Raw genomic sequence first — 6954 nt, 5'->3', positions numbered from 1 at the left:
ATTTATAGACACTTTATTCATAATTGCCTGAAATGGAAACAACTGAGACATTTTTCAAAAAGCATATGGATAAACAAATTACAGTAGACATGCATATTAGCATATTATTTAATGATAGAAAAATAATCCATTAAGCCAAGGAAAATCATGGAGAATCTTAAGCACATATTGAAAAATGAAAAAAAAAAATCATATTGAAAGGACTATACTGTATAATTTCAATTATATGCTATTCTGGAAAAAAGCAAAACTATAGAGTTAGCGAAAAAATCAGTGATTGTGCCAGGGATTTGGGGTTATGGTAGTAAGGCCTAAAAAGTGAAGCACAGGTGTTTTTTGTTTTGATTTGTTTTTGTTTGTTCCTTTTTTATGTTTAGTTTTCAATTAGCAACAATCGCACCTCGGATAAACCTCATTGGCTACGATACTGCCACTGCACAAAGCTCTTTTTTATTTTTATTTTTATTTTATTTTTTTAAAGATTTTATTTATTTATTTGAGACAGAGAGAATGAGAAAGAGAGCACATGAGAGGGGGGAGGGTCAGAGGGAGAAGCAGACTCCCCGCCGAGCAGGGAGCCCGACGCGGGACTCGATCCCGGGACTCCAGGATCATGACCTGAGCCGAAGGCAGTCGCTTAACCAACTGAGCCACCCAGGCGCCCCTCTTTTTTATTTTTAGATGGCAAAACTATTCTGTATGATATCGTAGTGGTGGATAGATGATATTATATGTTTATCAAATCAATATAACATTACAATTTTACATTTAGAAAATACAGCCCTAATACAGGCAAATTTAAAAATATATTCACAATGCCAACATGGACTGCAGTCTGTAACACGAGAATCTAAGTGTATTATAAATACATGAAACAATTACACTAGAAGTGCTGTGGACAAAAGTTGTTAAATTTTAGACACCATAGGAGTCTACAAGAATAAAAACAAAAAGGAACTGCACCAAAAAAACTGTCCTTTCATTGATAACATTGTTTCGCACTAGAGTATGTGATAACTATTGATACTTTGCTAAACATGTATACTGGAATCGAATGCTTAATAAAAGGGCAACAGAATGTGGAAGCCAAGTTCATCACTGTTGGAATGAGAATTTGTAGATAAGCAATGGAGGAAGGTAGAATGATTCCCATGGTCATAGTTAAAGTTGGAGACATCAGGAAAAATGCAAGATTAGAGTAAAATAAACACACATGTTTACATATAGAAATATTTATAATAGTGTGTGTGTGTGTGTATACACACACATATATTTCTTTATTCTGCCAACTGAAGGGGCTTAAAAGAAATGACATTCTAGTGGCAAGGAGCATATTTAGTACCCAGGTCTTGGTTTCTAATACCATATGCAATAAAAGGAATTAGATCTTTGTGGAGAATTAACTGATTCTAGGACGTAAGCAATAAAGATACAAGATGAACCTGGAGTAAAGAGGGAAGAAAGCAATGTGAAGAAACAGTTGCAGAGGAGAATGTGATGAGAACAGAGGTAGAAGCTGGAGAAATATTGTAGAAATATTTCTACAAGCCAAATAATGCCAAGGAATACTGGCAACCATCAGAAACTATGAGAGAAACATGGAAGGGATTCTCCTTCAGATCTTCAAGTAGGAACTCTACTGATACCTTGATTTCAGACTCCCAGCCTCCAGAACTGTGAGAGAATAAATTCCAGTTGCTTTAGTTACCAGTTTGTGGTACTGTTATGACAGTCCTAGGAAACCAATCCAGATTTTGTTTCCAGGAAGTAGGGTGCTGCTGTCACAAATACTTAAATTATTGAAGGGGTTTTGGAAAAAAACAAAAAACAAAAAGCAAAAAAACCTAGATATCCGTGAAGAGAAGGTTGGTTAGAAATACGAATTTTCAAGGCAATTATGGTGTGTGTGCCGAGGGAAATGAGTAATATGGTAGAGAAAGCTTCTGTTTTTTACGTATGAACAAAATGTTCATAAAATATGTTAAAGGTGTCTCTGGTGTAGCCTCAGACGGAAATGAGGAGCATGTTCCGGGAAGGGTGAACCCTGGAAAGGTGACCTTTGTTTTTAAATGGCAGAGAACTTGACTGAATTATGTTCTACTGTTTGGTGGGAAGTAAAACTTGTAAGCAATGAATTTGCGTATTGAGTTGAGAAGGTTTCCAAAGAGAGTATAGAAGGTGTGTTCTGGTTTTCCCTTGATGCTTACAGTAAATGTGAGAGGAAAGAGATTCAATGAGGAAGGAATTGGTAAACAAAATGGAACCAACACTTGGTGATTTGCAAAGTTCTCAGCCTATCTACATAGTTGCAAAAGATAAGAAAGCGTGCTTTGTAGAGGGAACATTAAATGTGTTGCTGGAAAACCATTTGCTAAGTTTACAGAAGAGATTAGGCATGTGATTTATAGATCCAGTCTGTATCTCAGCAGAAGCCAGAAATAGAGATCGGGTTATCCAGAAAGTATCTGTAGGGAACTCTGTGTCTAATGGCATGTAAATTGTATGAAAGACCAACAAGGATGATGAATTTTACACCAGCAGAAACACTGTCAGCCAGCACTGACAAGGACAGAAATGAGATAAAAGAAAATGACTCTGAGGGTAGAATGAAGGAAACGGAGGCCAGAGAAGGCAATGCTATTGGTCTAGTTAGTGTCTGGGCTGCCCAGTGGGGCCTCCCCAAGCCAAGAGAGCAGGGTCACCAGTCTGGTGCATCCAGAGGGTAGAGTAGAGGGCCATGGAGAATTACTCTCAGGTTTTAGAATCTATGAAATTTGCCCTACTGAGTTTCAGATTTGTTGGGACCCAAGACCTTTTTAAATTATTTTTTTTTTTATTTGAGTATATTTGACACACAATGTTATATTAGTTTCCAGTATATAATATGGTTAATTCGACTTCTCTATATGTCATGCTATGCTCCCCACATGTGTAGCTACCATTCAACACTATCACAATATCATTGACTATATTCCCTGTGCTCTGCCTTTTACTCCCATAGTTTATTTATTCCATAACTGGAAGCCTGTATCTCTAACTTCCCTTCACTGATTTTTCCCGTCCTCCCACTCCCTCCCCTCTGGCAACATCAGTTTGTTCTCTATATTTATAACTCTAGTTCTGATTTTTGTTTGTTTGTTTATTCATTTGTATTTTAGATTCCACCTATAAATGAAATTACATAGTATTTGCCAAGACTTCTTTTAAGCTTTTAATTTCTCCTTCTTGAAATGATAATGTCTACCTTACATACCACACTATGAATCTTTTTTTTAAAACTTGAGTCTTACAAATAATATTATGTCAGTATAATGGGTCAAAATTAGAATCAGAAAGCAGAAGGAAAATTTAAAAATTCATAAATATGTAAAAATTTAGATTACATTGCTAAGTAACTGATAGATCAAAAAAGAAATCACAAGATAAATTATAAATAGCTTTAATATAACTGAAAATGAAAATAAAACATCAAATCTTCTAGGATGCAACTAAAGCAGTACACAGAAGAAAATTTACAACTGCAATATGTTGTTAAAAAACAAAGCTCTCAAATCAGTAACCTAACCTTCCAACCTTAAGAAATTAAAAAGATCATTAGAGCAAACTAAACCCAAAAATTTACCAGTATTTTATAGACAGGGCAACCAGACATTAAAAATAAAGATATCCAGATTGAAAGGAAGAAGTAAAATGATCCTTATTTTCAAATGGCATGTCCTTATAAATAAAAAAACCCTAAAGGATTCATTTATTAAAAAAAAAAAAATATATTAAAACCAGTAAACAAGTTCAACAAGATTCATTTAAAATAATCATTTGCATTTTAATATACTCCCAATAAAAAATTCAACTATAAAATTAAGTAAAAAATTCCATACAATAGGATCAAAAATAATAAAATACTTAGGAAAATTTTCAACAAAAGTAATGCTAGACTTGTATAGTGAAAACTGTAAAACATTGTGAAAGGAATTAAAGAAGATCTAAATAAATGGGAAAACATATGTTCATCGATCAAAAGACTTTATTATTTAGATGCCTCCATTTCCCTAACTGATGTACAGATTTAAGACTAGTCCTTATCAAAATCCCTGCTGGATTTGTTGCAGAAACTGTTAAAAGTGATCCTAAATTTTGCATGTAAATGGAAGGAACCCAGTGTGGTCCAAACAATCCTAAAATAGAAGAAATATTTGGAGGACCCACATGTCCTGACTTCAACATTTACTACAAAGCTATAGTAATTAAACCAGTGTGGTATTGACATATGGTGGACACATCGATCAGTGAAATAGAATTGCGAGTTCAAACACAAACCCTTACATGTATGGTCAGTTGATTGCAAGCAAAGGTACAAGATCATTTAATGAGAAAATAATAGCTTTTTCTACAAATATTACTGGAAAAACTGGATATCCATATGCAAAATAATGAAATCAGACTCTTTCCACAATTCATACACAAAAAAACTCAAAAGGATTACAGAAGTAAATGTGAGTACTGAAATCATAAAACTCGTAGGAAAAAACAAAGAAATAAGCCTTTATCTGGTTAAATAATGTTTTCTCATATTTAACACCAAAAAAAGTACAACTGACAAAATTAACAAAAAGTGGCCTCCATGAAAATCCAAAACTTTTGTGTTGCACACAATATCATCTCAGAAGGGAAAAGACATCCCCCAGAAGGGATGAAAATATATGCAATGACTTCTGAAATTTATATTCTGGAGTTTTATATTTACATTTATCAGAATATATAATTATTAAACTCAATAATAAAAAAATCACCTCATTTAAAAAGTGGGCAGAGAATCTATACAGACATGTCTCCACTGAAGATATACAAATGATCAATAAGCATATGTAAAGATGTTCAACATCAAGTCATTAAGGAAATACAAATGAAGCTATGAGATGCCACTTCATATCCAATAGGATGATTATACTTCCAAGGACACAACAACAAATGTTGATAAGGCTGTAAAGAATTTGAATGGTCATACTTTTCTTGTGATAATGCAAAATGGTGTACTTTGGAAAACTATTTGATATTTCCTCCTAATTTAAGCATTGTATTAACATACGATGAAGTTTTTCCACTTCTAGTTATATACCTATGAGAAATAAAAACATATATCCACGAAAAAAGTTGCACACAAATGTTTATAACAGCACTATTCATTTTAGCTGAAATATGGGGGTAAATCTTGAATGTATATCAACTGATAAATGAATAGATATAATGTGGTTTTTACATCCAATGTAATATTTATCCATACAATGTGATTGAAATATTGATGCATACTGAAGACTACTTATTGTATGATTCCATTCATATGAAATGTTCAGAACAGGGCAAATCTATAGAGACAGAAAGATCCCTTGGATCTGGAGGAATGTGGGATAAACAGCAATGACTGCTGATGGACATGGGGTTTCTTCTTAGAGTGATAAAAATGTTTTAAATTTAAATTGTGTTGATCGCTTCACAACTCTGTATATATTTAGAAAAACATGCTGAATTATACATTTTAAATGGGTATATTTCGTGACATTTAAATTATATCTCTCTAAATATGTTAAATAATTCAAGTGAGGGGCGCCTGGGTGGCTCAGTCGTTAAGGGTCTGCCTTTGGCTCAGATCATGGTCCCAGGGTCCTGGGATCCAGCTCCACATCGGGCTGCCTGCTCGGCGAGAAGCCTGCTTCTCCCCCCACTCCCCCTGCTTGTGTTCCCTCCCTCACTGTGTCTTTCTCTGTCAAATAAATAAATAAAATCTTTAAAAAAAAAATTAAATTGAATTTGTTGTATTGATTTTTTAAATTAAATTATTTTATCAATTTCTCTATGGAGTACTCATCCTTTCTGTTAGATTTGAGTTTTGATTATTTTTCTACCTGTTTACATACCAATTTCAATTTGATTTGCATATTCATTAAAATCAGATCATTTGTGAAATAATTTACTGGAAAATATTTGATGAATCCCAGAAAGGACAACTGGAAACTGTGAAATCTTAGTGGTTATGGCAGTTATGCTTAGATTATATGAATACTGCTGTTCTAAAAATTCATTATAAATCATACCAAAGATCATATACAGGGAAAGAAAAGTCAGCAAACATTTCTCTTTTGAGATGAATATTTTTGTATCTCTTTATCAGGGAGGTACAATTGAAAGAAAGACTTTGATAAACACATTAGTTCCTACTAGTGTATTTTCAATTCACAGTTATTTATTTATGCATCTATGTTGTCGTACAGGAAACCACAAACATCTGCAGCAGGGTAAGTATATCATGAGCTTTAGAGAAAGGCAGATCTGGAGTGAAATACAACCTTTGCCACTTACAAGATTGTGCAAGCTATTTAACCAATGAATCTCAGCGTCCTCATTTGTTAAATGGGTAAAAGAGTGCATACAGGGCAAAATCAAACCAAATCCAGGCGCATAGATTCAGAGGGCAGATTGGTGGTTGCCAGAGGGAAGGGAGCTTGGGGGACAAAATGGACGAAGAGGTTCAAAGTACAAACTTCAGTTATAAAAAAAAGTCATGGAATGTAATGTACAGCATGGAAAATATAGTCAATAGCATTGTATTGACTTTTTATGGTGACAGATGGTAGCTAGGTTTTCTGTGGTGATTATTTCACAAAGTACACAAATAGTGAATCACTATGTTGTACACCTGAAACTAATAGAATATTGTATGTCAATTATGCCTCAATTAAAATGTGTGAATAAAGGAAAAAATAAGAGTGTATATACTGCAATATTGTGAGGATGAAAGTAAATGGCAAGTACTTAGACAATCTCCCCACAACAGATCTTTGGCATTTAATGAAGGTTGAACTTTGCAAATGTGGGTGTGGTTGTGTACGAATGTTCATATATCCATATATAAAGTACCGATATATTTTACTGTATTTTCAATTTAAATTTCTTAAGATA

The 6954-nt window shown here is 33.8% G+C and overlaps 1 pseudogene; it reads right to left on the bottom strand.

Moving 5' to 3' along the window:
• Window positions 1-296: 296 nt before the first annotated feature.
• Window positions 297-445, bottom strand: LOC123836141 (U4 spliceosomal RNA; annotated as a pseudogene).
• Window positions 446-6954: the final 6509 nt, after the last annotated feature.

Source organism: Mirounga angustirostris, unplaced genomic scaffold (assembly GCF_029215605.1).
Source record: "Mirounga angustirostris isolate CCGP_5_RB_7025 unplaced genomic scaffold, mMirAng1.0.hap1 SCAF_7, whole genome shotgun sequence".
Lineage (NCBI taxonomy): Eukaryota > Metazoa > Chordata > Mammalia > Carnivora > Phocidae > Mirounga > Mirounga angustirostris.
The sequence above is the reverse complement of the archived record's forward strand: the minus strand, read 5'-3'. Positions and strand labels throughout refer to the sequence as shown.